This window comes from Phoca vitulina, unplaced genomic scaffold, assembly GCF_004348235.1.
Source record: "Phoca vitulina isolate PV1807 unplaced genomic scaffold, GSC_HSeal_1.0 scaffold27, whole genome shotgun sequence".
In the NCBI taxonomy this organism is placed as follows: Eukaryota; Metazoa; Chordata; class Mammalia; order Carnivora; family Phocidae; genus Phoca; species Phoca vitulina.
In genome coordinates, this window is record NW_022589730.1 from 2,651,878 (window position 1) to 2,664,179 (window position 12,302).

A 12,302-nucleotide genomic window follows, 5' to 3' on the forward strand; every position below is an offset into this window, starting at 1 on the left:
CGCAGGGCGGACAGGAGCCCGTTATTAGGCCGACCTCCAGCGCAGCAACCGTGCGGGGCACACACTGGCTGCTTATAATGACAGCAGGTAACCTCTACTTACGGAGCAACAACTCGGAGGGGGTTTTCAAGGAATAGATTCTTTTCACAGCGTTGGCTTGCCAGGAGCATTGAGCATCTGGTACAAGCCCTCCCGTCAGTACAGTCTCTCCCGTTCATGGAATGGCATCTTGCACTGGCTGGTACATCTGTTACAAAGACTGAACCCATATCGGTACATTCGTATTAACTAATACGACTTCCATGCCTTGCATTGAGGCTGACTCCATGGGTTTTGACAAGTGCATGTCACGTATCCACCGTTACAGCACAGAGAATAGTTTCATCGCCCCCGAATTTCTCTGGGCGCCACCCATTCACCCCCTCCTTCCCCCATGCCTGAGCCGGGGCAGGGACTGACCCTCACCATCTCCATAGCCCTGCCTCTCCCAGGACGTCCCAGCGCTGGGATCACACGGTTCGTGGCCCTCTCAGGCTGGCTTCTTTCACTGAGGGACTCGCTCTTCACGTGCCTCCGTGAATTCTCCCGGTTTGATGGCTCGTTTCTTTTTAGGACTGAGTAATATCCCACGGTCTGCAAGGACCCCGGTCTATTTATCCATCACCTGTGAAGGACATCTTGGGCACTTCCAGGTTTGAGCAATAATGAACAAACCTGCTGTGAACATCTGTATGCCGGCGCTTCCGTGGACATCATCTTCAAACCCTGCGGGTAAATACCAAGGAGCGGGGCTGCTGGATCGTAAGGTGAATGGGTTTATCTTTTGTAAAAACCCCCAGCAAGCTGTCTTGGGCAGCGAGTGCGCGTTCCCGTGCCCCCCCGTCCCCCGGCCAGTGCCCGGTGTCCTCAGTGTGCGAACGACCGGACAACCCCATGGGCCTGGCCTTTCTGATGGAGCGCAGTGGTGTCTGAGCATTGTTTCTACTTTGCGTCTCCCCCCGACAGATGATATAGAGCATCTTCTCATCAGCTTGTTTCCCCTCTGTGTGTCTTCTTTGGTGACATATTTGTTCCAGTCTTTGACCGTTTTTGTAATTGGGCTGTTTGCTTGTTGTTGAGTTTTAACTTTGTATATTTTGGGTACCGGTGCTTTATCAAATATGTGCTTTGCAACATATTTTAATACAAATGAAATCAATGCACAGATGTTTAAATGAAACATATTTGTTGGGCTGCCACTTAATAATCTCCTACACCGTCTGGGGTATGTGTACAACATTTTGGGAAATATTACTTAAATCTTCTGATTAAGGTGAAAGAGCAGTAACAGCCAGATGCATTTCTGTGTTCATCTAATTAAAGCAAATAACTGTAAGAGCATCAGGGAAACTCACTTCTCACAGGCTGCAGCCTTGCTTAGACATCGCTATTTTAAAACTGGTGGACTATTAGGACCCACGGTGCTGGAGGCTTCCACACACACCAACATGTGTCCAACACTATATGCCTTGGAAACTCACTTACATGCAGATTTAAATTATATTTATTTCAAAATTTTCTGGATAGCTGTTTTAGTCTATTCACGCTGCTGTACAAAGTACCACGTCTGGGTGGCTTATACACAACAGAAACTGATTTCTCTCCATCTGGAGGCTGCAGGTCCGAGATCAGGGTGCCCGCATGGTCAGGTTCCGGGTTGCGGCTCCTCTGAGTTGCGGATGGCCGTCTCTCACCGTGTGTCCTCACCTGGAGAAAGGGGCCTCTTTTTGAAGGCGCTGATCTCATTCTTGAGGGCTCCACCTTCACGACCTAATCACCCCCAAAGGCCCCAGCTCCTAATACCATCACCCTGGGGGAGGCCGGACAACACAAACATTCTCTCCATGACAATACCTTACTGTAATTACTGCTCTCAGAGGTAGGTCTCGTCATTTTAGACACGCTGCCTATACCAAAGGTGAGTTATAATTTGTGGAGCGAACACCGTGTAACTTCTTGTGGCGTACCAGACCTCTCCGGGAGATACTCTGAATGGGGACGGCGCAGAGAGAACCGTCCCGACAGGAGGCCAGAACTCTTGTGGAGAGCCATCATTCACTTGTGTGTTAGGTTTCTTAACTTCTCTGAGGCTCAGTTTATTAATCTAAAGTAAGTGACGGCTCATGTTCTGTCTAGCTCTGACACTTTTATGATTTGATGATTTGGGACGCTTACCTTGAAGACACAGGAAGCTGCTACGTAAGGGAGGGTGTGGAAGCAGGACGGGTCTGACGTACAGCCACAAGAGAGAGGAAGCCGAAGCCTTCACTTTGCCCTCAGCTGAGATCTGAAACAAACCGCACAGCTGAGGGAGGAGCTCTCGGGCCTGTCTGAGACTACTGTGACAACTGCTGAGGAACACCAGGTTGTGCTGAGCCCATTTAGCAACAGAAGCGAACACACATAAAACCCAGTGGAAAACCTCCCATGGAAATTTCAGTCTAAAACGAGACAGTTGCCATCATTCTGGGACAGTTGCCATCGAAAGTCCAAGCTTCATCCGAAAGCCCAGCCTCAGCCGGACCCACCAGCTCTGAGCACCAGGAAGGCCAACGGGCTGAAGACTCGCCCTTGCCTTGTCTCTTGTGTGGGGAACAGGGAGGGTCTTCATCCCTCCCTCAGAGGTTGTTAGGAATTGTCCATGGCCTACATGGAGTATTTACGGCAGCGTGGCGGCCTCCAGGAGAGGCCAGCCATTGTTACGCCCGCCAGGCCCACTTTAGAAAGAACTGAGTTCCGCGCGGCCACACGGCGGGGCCATCCTGGCTGCCGTGCTGAGTCCCGGAGCCCTGTCCTCGCCCGCGGCCTCCCTTCTCCAGGGCCTTACGTCTTCAGCTCTCCCAGTGACCTCACCCAGTCAGCCGCTGACCATGTCTCTAGAAGCAAAAGGAGGAAGTCAAAAAGCTAAGTGAGACACGGGGTATCTCACGGTTGTTGAAATTTCAAATAAGACCCCGAAAGGATAATGACAGAATTTGTTTTCTTGTGCCAATGAAGCACAGAATTCCTTCTCTCACTGCCTCATTCTCTATATAATGAGCGCGTTCGGAGCAGAGGTGTCTTAGCTGGTCCAAGCCAAAGGCAGAGCCTGCCACAGGGGCTTCTGTGAGGGTGCTGTATCTGGGGGTGTGACTCTGGGGAAGCCAGCCCAGTGCAATATACCCCCCCGTTGGGGCCACCATGCCCCCGATGGGGGACCGCCTGAGGAGCATTATGAAATGCACCCCAGAGCCATCTGCCTGGCTGATGGAAAGAAAGTCCAAGGGGCCATTTCTACCCTTACGTTTCAGGCTGGATTTTAGCCAAGTAAAGCTTGGCATGAACTGCGCATTGACATAGATCCAGCATGGTTCTCCCTCTGTTGACCGTGGTCATCTGAAATGGGACGTCAAACCCAGAAATAAAAATAAAGTCCCCCAATAACAAGAAAACGGGGCCCCGGGCATCCAGCAGCCATTGGCCTGGCGTCCAGGCTTCTCGCTCTTCGAGGGCAACGTTACTTCCCTGTAGCCAGCAATCTCACCAAAGAGGAGAAGGCGCAGGATAAGCCGCCCAACAGTACTGACTGTGGAGGGAGGAGACAAGCCCGCCAGGGACGCTGCCGGGGTGGAGGGGCACGATGATTCAGGGGCTGCTGGGCTGCTCCATGTTCAGAAAGCAGGAGGAGGCTGCCAACACCGGCCCAGCGTTCCGGACACCTAGTTTATACGTGCACGCAGGCTCAGCCGCTTACCAGCTCCGTGCGATTGTGGGCAAGTGGCATGGCCACTCTAAGACTTTATTTCTTCAGCTGGAAATGCAAGGCTAATAGCTGGGCTCATGCAATCGAGAGAACGCATTTGATCATCCGTGGGAAACCCTCACGCTGCCTGCAACATAGGAGGCCGACGGTGAGCATGTTCCTGCTCTGTCTCAGCAAGCTGCGTCCTCCAGGCACACATCCTGGTTCTAGGCCATCCTAGAAGCCCGCATGTGCCTGAGTCACCAGTGGCCGGAGACCAGGAACCCCTGAAGACCCCTGCACTTCCACCTGGCACTTTGCTGACGTCATGTGGAGGCACATCAGAAATAACTATTTGTGTGAATAAGGTGAAGTTTAGGTCTGTTTACTGCTGCTTTGGAAAACAGTGGTTAGACGGATTGTCGCCAAGTCTGGTGGGCGTATTTGGCTCGATGGCATCTTACTGAACTTGGGGGTCCCTGGAGGGGTCCTCATCTCCACGGGCAGTTGTCCTGGGCAGTTAAATGTGACAGACACGTCACTGGTAATCTAGGGAGAAATGCCACACATACTAAAGAGCTGTGGGCAGAGAAGCACAAGCAAGTGGTCGAGAATAAGAGACCTAATTAAGAGTCACAAGAGCAGGCACTCCACATGCTGAGTACCGAGTATTTGTTCTGGCTGCTGGTTACTGAGCAAGTCTGTGCAGCACTCCCCTGCTGGAGGGGCAAACAGTTCTTCCAAAAAGATACTAACAAACATCGGGGTAAATAAATTCACTTTTTAATCCTAGGCGCTAACACTTTGCAAAATGATAAGACTATCACAGCCAGAATAAGCACGGTGCCGTGTTACTTACATTCGGGCGGGGGGGGGTGCTAAGTTCTATGCAGTTTTGTCACCTTGCGGCTTGTGTCCACCAACCACAGTCAGGACACGCAAGAGTTCCATTACACCCTTTTTTTAATTTCTATTTTTTATTTAAGTTCTAGTTAGTTAACATATATGGTAAATTTGGTTTCAGGTGTAGATTTTAGTGATTCATCACTTACATACAACACCCAGCGCTCATCACAAGTGCCCTCCTTAATGCCCATCCCCCACCCACCTCCCTCCAGCAACCCTCCCTTTGTTCTCCATAGTTAAGAGTCTCTTATGGTTTGTCTCTGTCTCTCTGTTTTTTCCCTTCCCCTATGTTCATCTGTTTTGTTTCTTAAATTCCGCATATCAGTGAGATCATATGATAATTGTCTTTCTCTAATTGACTTGTTTCACTTAGCGTAATACCCTCTAGTTCCATCCATGTCGTTGCAAATGGCAAGATTTCATCCTTTCTGGTGGCTGCATAATATTCCATTGTATATATGAACCACATCTTCTTTATCCATTCGTCTGTCGATGGACATCTGGGCTCTTTCCACGGTTTGGCTATTGTGGACATTGCTGCTGTGAACATTGACAATCCCTCCTATAACCCACCTACCTTCCCTACCTCCATCTCTAACCCCTGACAACCACTAATCTGTTTTCCATTTCTAAAATTTTGTCATCTCAAACATGTAATATACCTGGGATCATCGAGGACCAGGAACCACCAGAAGCTGAGAGAGGCAAGGGAGGATCCCTCCCCCAGAGCGCAGCCCTGCCTTGACCTCAGGCTCCTGCCCTCCGGACGCTGAGAGAACGGGTCCTGCTGTTTGACACCACCCCATTACGACAGCCCCAGAAGAACACCACAGAGAAAGCCGGCAAACGAGCACCAGCGGACGTATTCGGGACTGTCGCACGCGTTCTTGAACAGCAACTCTGTTCTCAGGAGAGAAAACCTGGAAACTGCACACACTCATCCACAGGAACGTGAATTAACATATTATGATATAATCACAAAGCAGAAGTGGTCAAATGGAGCAATTACAGCGGAATGTAGAATAGGTTTCAGAGGTGACATATAGCATGCTACTGTGCTTGCAAAGTAAAAATTAGGACACTACTTCCTGGAATACACACACGTATATAATCTGAGACGATGTAAAGAGGAACACCAGGGAGAGAATAAGCCGGAGTCCCCTCAGCCAGGAGGACTTATCGACAAGCTTCTAGCTTTCATGCTGACTGGGAGGCTCACGGGCACTGATCCTGTGGTTACAGAGACACAAAATCACCAAAATGCCCACGCATGGGCTGACCTCGACAATTTTTCATGAACCCAGGGTTCCAATGATTTCAACTTGGTGCACACGAATCCAATAAGAAAACATAAATTTAAACATGACCAAGTCCTATCACCGTGGGAGGAAGGGGGAAGCGAGAACAGCCAGCCATCTTAGCGGCCTGCCTGTCATCTAATACTTGGCTTCTACTTTTTTTTTTTTAAGATTTTATTTATTTTTGAGAGAGCGAGCAAGCACAAGCAGGGGGAGGGGTAGAGGAGAAACAGACCCCTCACTGAGCAGGGAGCCCGATGCGGGACTCGATCCCAGGACCTGGGATCATGACCCAAGCCGAAGGCAGACGCTTCACCGACTGAGCCCCCCAGACGCCGCTAATACTTGGGTTCTTTCTAGGTCTTCATCTTGTGGGAAGTTGGTGACGGGGCTGCAGCCCTGTGCTCACCCGGCTCCTCCTGGGGGTAAACCGGGCGAGCATGGATGCGATGCGGCTCGAGCCGAGTGCGTCTGGGCCCGGAGCACAAACCCACTTGAGACAGCAGCGTCCGCGCCTGTCCCGCCGCCCGGACCTTCCTGTCACAAGGCATTATCACTCAGGGGAAAGCCTACTGTCTCCGGAGCCCACAAAGGCACGTATTACCGTATTTTTGTCTTACGTTTCTTTAGCAGCTTGTGAATCTAGGCATTTTCCATTTGTTCGCAAGCCTTGTCAGCTCTTTCTTTTGTGAAGAATTGTTCAGATCTTTGACCATTTTTCTTTTGGAGTGGAGTCATTGAGTTGCCTTTTTCTTATTGGTCTGTAAGAGTGTTTTATATATTAATCACTAGGAACATGGCTAAGTGATTAATTAGCAATTCATTCGAACTTCCTTGTCTCCGACGGTTAACTTGGTAGAACATTTCTAACCTGGGAGGATGCTGGGCCCCCTTCCCTTATTCACCACGGCTCCAGAAATGCGCTCGCGAGTGCTCGCTCTGGGTGCCGCAGGGCACGCGCCGGAGGCAGGGCCTCTGGACGAGTGTCCCCTTCTCACTCCACCCTGCTCCAAGTCTGTCTTCTCCACCAAAGAGCATGAAGACTTCTGCAGGGATTAACAAGCCACACATTATGCTTTAAGAATTATTTGACATTTCAATTGCCCTGAAGTGTGAATGAGCTCTATTGTGTAGAAATTCAAATTCGTCATGAGCTCTCATGATGTCCTGTAGAAGCCTATTCTCCATTTTCATCTACATATCACAAGCAATTTCCTCTTGGAGTTTGAAGACAATGTGCCAGTGTTACATCCAGAAAAAAACAATTTGTGCGCAGTGACCACATCAGTGAGTCTCTTACCTTCCTGAAGTCAGACTTTGTCCAGATATAAAGACGCCTCAAAGGTGTCTTTTCCCACTCTATTAACCTGCAGTCTCTGTTAATAATCAGCGGGAGGCCCAGGCCACCGAGGGAAGGGGTGGGCAGATTCGGCACAACAGAACACGAGAGAAAGGGAAGTTTAGAAGTGCAGGTGGAAATATCTTGCCCTCCTTGGAGGCCAGCATATGACCCTTTTTAAAAGAGAAAGCCAGAAATTTTCATTTCTTCCTAAATCACTTTATAACGTCCTACCAAAGAGATATTTGGTTAAATCATGTGTTATTTTTCAGGGGAAAACGAAGTGTGTTTATAACTAGGGGAGAGATTCCAAACTGATGCAATAAACACACGAAGCTCCCCTCTAACTGTCCTCTGGGTGGAAGCCCGTGGGCAGGGCTGCACGCCACACCGCGGTCCTCCGTGGGCCGTTGTGTCAAATACACTCTCCAGTTTGCTCTTTCCTCTTATTTCTCCCAAGTCACTGAGCAAAAGAGGAAAGAAAATGGTTTTCTGCAGTTATGCTGATCCAGCCCTGAATGGGAGGATCTCTGTGGCAGACACCCCGGTGCTGGAGCGCTGGGAGGGGCTCTGCAGTGCAGGGTGCAGGACAAGGGCAGGGGTGTACATGGGAGACAGCGAGGGGCAGCACTTGTCCAGAACCATCCAAATCCAGCCCACCAAAGGTAAGACAAATGCAGAACAGTCAGGCCAGGACACACTGACCGTGTGCTCTCCCCAGAACACAGTGAAAGACTGAGGCTCTGAACGTGACCCAAGGTTCATCGCATCAGTCCCTCCCCTGGAACACATTTATTAGGACTCACGCTGACCTTTCCGACTTACTGCAGGCACTTCAGGAGGGTCTGGCGGTCTGCTGCCCCTACAAAACTTGGATGTGGCTGGCACCCTGTGCTTCAGCATCTGTCCAGTTCCAGATGTATTTACACATTCCATCTTCTCTCCCAAGCAAGGTTAAACAGAGCTGAGAGGACCAGAGCTGCTTGGGCCATGGTCGTGGGGCGCACAGAGGCAGGCATCTTCCGGATATTTAGGGCTGACAGCCGGAGGGTTTACGGGACCCGCTGATGGACTCAGTGCAGGGCTGAAGGAAGGAGACCAACAGCTTGGTGAGCTGCTGAAATCAGACACAATACTAAGTATATTCCTGAAAGCCAAGTGGAAACGTCCCTGGAACTTACATAGCTCGGCCTCTGACAGGGTTTTCTTTCTTACAACAGAAGCTTGTTCTTTTTTATAGAAATTAATTTCAATGAACAACAGATCACAACCAAGTCTGTAGACAACGAGCGTCTGAATTGCAGAATTTGAGAGACAGAAGGAGCCTGAGAGATTACGGGGCGCACCCTCCTCACCTTGCAGACGAGGCCGCAGACCCGGGGGTCAGGTGGCTTTCCAAGAACATGCAGCTGCTTAGGGGCTCAGACGAAGAGCCTGAGGCCAGGCCCCGCGACTTAGGTCTTCGGGTCCTAGGAGGTGTCAGCTCAGCACCACCGGATGCTCTCCCTCCCCCTGCCGCCTTCACTCTCAGCTCTGGGGAGAGGCGGACACTTCTCAGCCCCTGCCTCTGACCCGTGACACCTGCACCCACAGCCCCATCGGAGATGACCGGATTCCCGACCCACTGCGCCTGGGCTCGGGGGCTGGCTCCATCATTTTCTGGGGTGACCTTGAGCAAGTCGCTAACCTTCCATTTGCAATGAGCTCATCTAATAAACAGGGAGTGGGTTAGGATCTGGATTTGGGATTAAATGAGCTTATCCCCGCCTTAAAAACCTCGAGGTCAAAAGGAACTCCCTAGCTCACGCCCAAGGAATGGAGATAGCATGCTACCGCAGGAGGGACCACGCAGTGGCGGACCTTCCCACTCAGCTCCCCTTGCTCACCCTCAGTCACTTCACATTGTCAAGTTCACTGGGTCCAGGGAACCTGCCCCCGACACTCCTCCATAGTCGACATTCAGATGCATTAAATTCTAAGTTAGTTGAGGGGCGCCTGGGTGGCTCAGTCGGTTAAGCGTCTGCCTTCAGCTCAGGTCATGATCCCAGGGTCCTGGGATCGAGTCCCGCATCGGGCTCCCTGCTCCGCGGGGAGCCTGCTTCTCCCTCTGCCTTCGCCTCTCTCTCTCTCATGAATAAATAAATAAAATCTTTAAAAAATAAATAAATAAATAAATAAATAAATAAATTCTAAGTTAGTTGAACTATAAATCAGGTAAAAGAACTCTGTACGAGGGAAAAACAGCAAGTTTGGGGGTATGCATGCATGCATGCCTGTGTGCATGTGTATGCATGTGTGCGTGCATGTGTGCATACATGTATGTGTATGTATGCACATGCGTGCGTGTGTGCGTGTGTGCATGCATGCCTGTGTGCATGTGTATGCATGTGTGCGTGCATGTGTGCGTAAATGTATGTGTATGTATGCACATGTGTGCGTGTGTGCGTGTGTGCATGCATGCCTGTGTGCATGTGTATGCATGTGTGCGTGCATGTGTGCGTAAACGTATGTGTATGTATGCACATGTGTGCATGTGTGCATGTGTGTGCACATGTATGTGTATGTGTGCACATGCGTACATGTGTGTGCATGCATGCCTGTGTGCATGTGTGTGTGTGCATGTGTGCGTACGTGTGTGCATGCATGTGTGTGTGCATGTACATGCATCTGTGCACTATGTGTGCATGTGTGTATGCGTGCACCTGCGTGTACGTGATGTGTGCAAGTGTATGCATGTGTGCACCTGCATGTGTGTGCGTGTGCATGTGTGCGCACCTGCGTGTGGGTGCTTGTATGTGTGTGCACGCCTGCGTGTACATGTGATGGGTGAAAGACAGCAGGCGGAGGTGGTGTGATGCGATGCTTTTGTTTTGGGAACATTACTATTTTCTCTCCTTTCCCTAAAGAACAGCACTTCAAGACTCAATTATTTAATTCTGAAAGAGCCCCATGACATTTTATCTGCATAAAATTAGCCACAATGACATTATATCCCAATGCGGGAGCCTCTCAGATAGCAGCACTACGCCCCCCCGGACGGCTGCACTAACAGTAAACCTTGGCCAGTGACCGCGGTGATTAACACCTATGTCATCCTGAAGCAATGATCACTTTACATCTGATCTCAGTGTGACTCCTGCCTTAAAATTTCCTGGGGAAGGAAAAAAAGGCTGCAATACTGTCAGAAAGAATACTATTGTCAGAAGTAATGGTCTGTGAAAGTCATATTTCATGTTTAGTACGTTTTTTTGGCTTCCTGTGCATGCAAACATGGAGAAGGGGGCTTGGAGAAACCTCTCTGTGTTTCAGCTCCAGTCTCTAAGGCAAAATGTACCTCTTGGTGCTATTTATTATTTTATTTCTTCCTGGTTATTTTTTTTTTTAACATTGAGAGAAGGAAGACTCAAGTAAAAGAGGCTTTCACATTTCACTGCTCTGTGTTTAGTGGAAAAAAAAAACCCAAACTCAAATGTTTGACTTCCCTCCATCCTCTCTTCTTTCCCATTTTGTTTTCTTTTCAGATGTTTCTTCCCCTGACCTCATTCTCCCCATGACCTTTGTCAACATGTCAAGACTTCCCGGAGGATGTTCTTGAAACATGGCAGACTGGAAGTACATGACATTTTGGCATCCTCCTGAAGTCGTACCAAAATGACCATAAGGGGGAGAACAGTTATAAACTCATAAGAAAGAAGAAAACAGATGTGATAAATTGTTAATACAATTTGGGGAGATGGAAAGTAGATGGATGAGTGGCACATAGCTCAGTGACTGGAGGAAGCTTTTGCTACCTTCGCTTCCCGGGAGTTGCCCAGAAGTGGGCGGATGGATCTGGAGGCACCGTCTACCTCTGGACGCAGGGTTGAAGGGGAAACCTGCAAACACGTGTGGTGTTTACAGGAACTCCCAGTTCTGCTCCCTCAGCTTGTGTGTACTGGCAATTACTCAACCGAACACACCCACACCCACACAGAAGACTGGACAAACCGGGTCAGGGAGGCTCTGGTCTCAAGGACTCTAGGGACAGCTGAGGGCAAGGGCAGTACCACGCCGGGAGCTGGCAAACCTGCCCACTGCTCACTTTTGTAAATAAAGTTTTATTGGAACACAGCCATACACATTCATTTTCCTGTTGTCTGAGGCTTCTCTTGCATTACAACACACAACAACAGAGTGAGGGTGGAGTGGTTGCCACAGAGACTCTATGGCCCCAAAGCCTAAAATAGGTGCTGTCTTCTCCTTTACAGAAAAGGCTTGCTGATTGCTGCTCTGGACTGAGAACCGCCAATCAACCACGGAACTCCCAACCAGCTTTAACTCACTCCCCCTCGGGACATACGCATGTTAACAAGGGCGACTAAACAACTAAACACTGCCACACATTTGGGGAAATACTCCAGCATGGAAGACAGAGACAAAACAGACAGAGCAAAACCACTCAGAGAAAAGACAGTACAGTTCAGGGAGCAAAAGAAAACTTCAAAAAATATTTCTATCTTTAATGTCCTTGCAAAGGTAGGAGAATATATTTTATCCACGCACATGAGCGAGATGCTATATAAAAGGACATGGAAGAATAAAAAAGAGTTCTTTGAAATTAAAATATGAAAACAGAAACAAAGTAACTCAATAGACATATTAAAGATATAACTGAAGAAATCTCCCAGAAAGTAGAATAAGAAAACAGACATAAAAAAAATAGAAGATAAAATTAGAAGGTAAATTCAAGGTGTCCAACTGCTGATAAAGAGAAGTTCAAAACAAAAAACAAAAAACAAAAACACCACGGAGGAGGAAATAACAAAAAACCCCAGGAGAGACGCCTGGGTGGCTCAGTTGGTTAAGTGTCTGCCTTCGGCTCAGGTCATGATCTCGGGGTCCTGGGATCGAGCCCCACGTGGGGCTCCCTGCTCAGTGGGGAGCCTGCTTCTCCCTCTGCCTCTGCCCCCACTCGTGCTCTCTTACTACTTCTGTCTCTCAAATAAAGACAATCTTTAAA

General features: G+C 49.3%; 1 long non-coding RNA gene across 1 annotated transcript; it reads left to right on the forward strand.

Moving 5' to 3' along the window:
- On the forward strand, positions 1–12,053 carry LOC116643763. The gene is made up of 3 exons (XR_004301614.1): positions 1–87; positions 613–806; positions 11,551–12,053. It is a non-coding gene; the product is annotated as an uncharacterized LOC116643763 (long non-coding RNA).
- Positions 12,054–12,302: the final 249 nt, after the last annotated feature.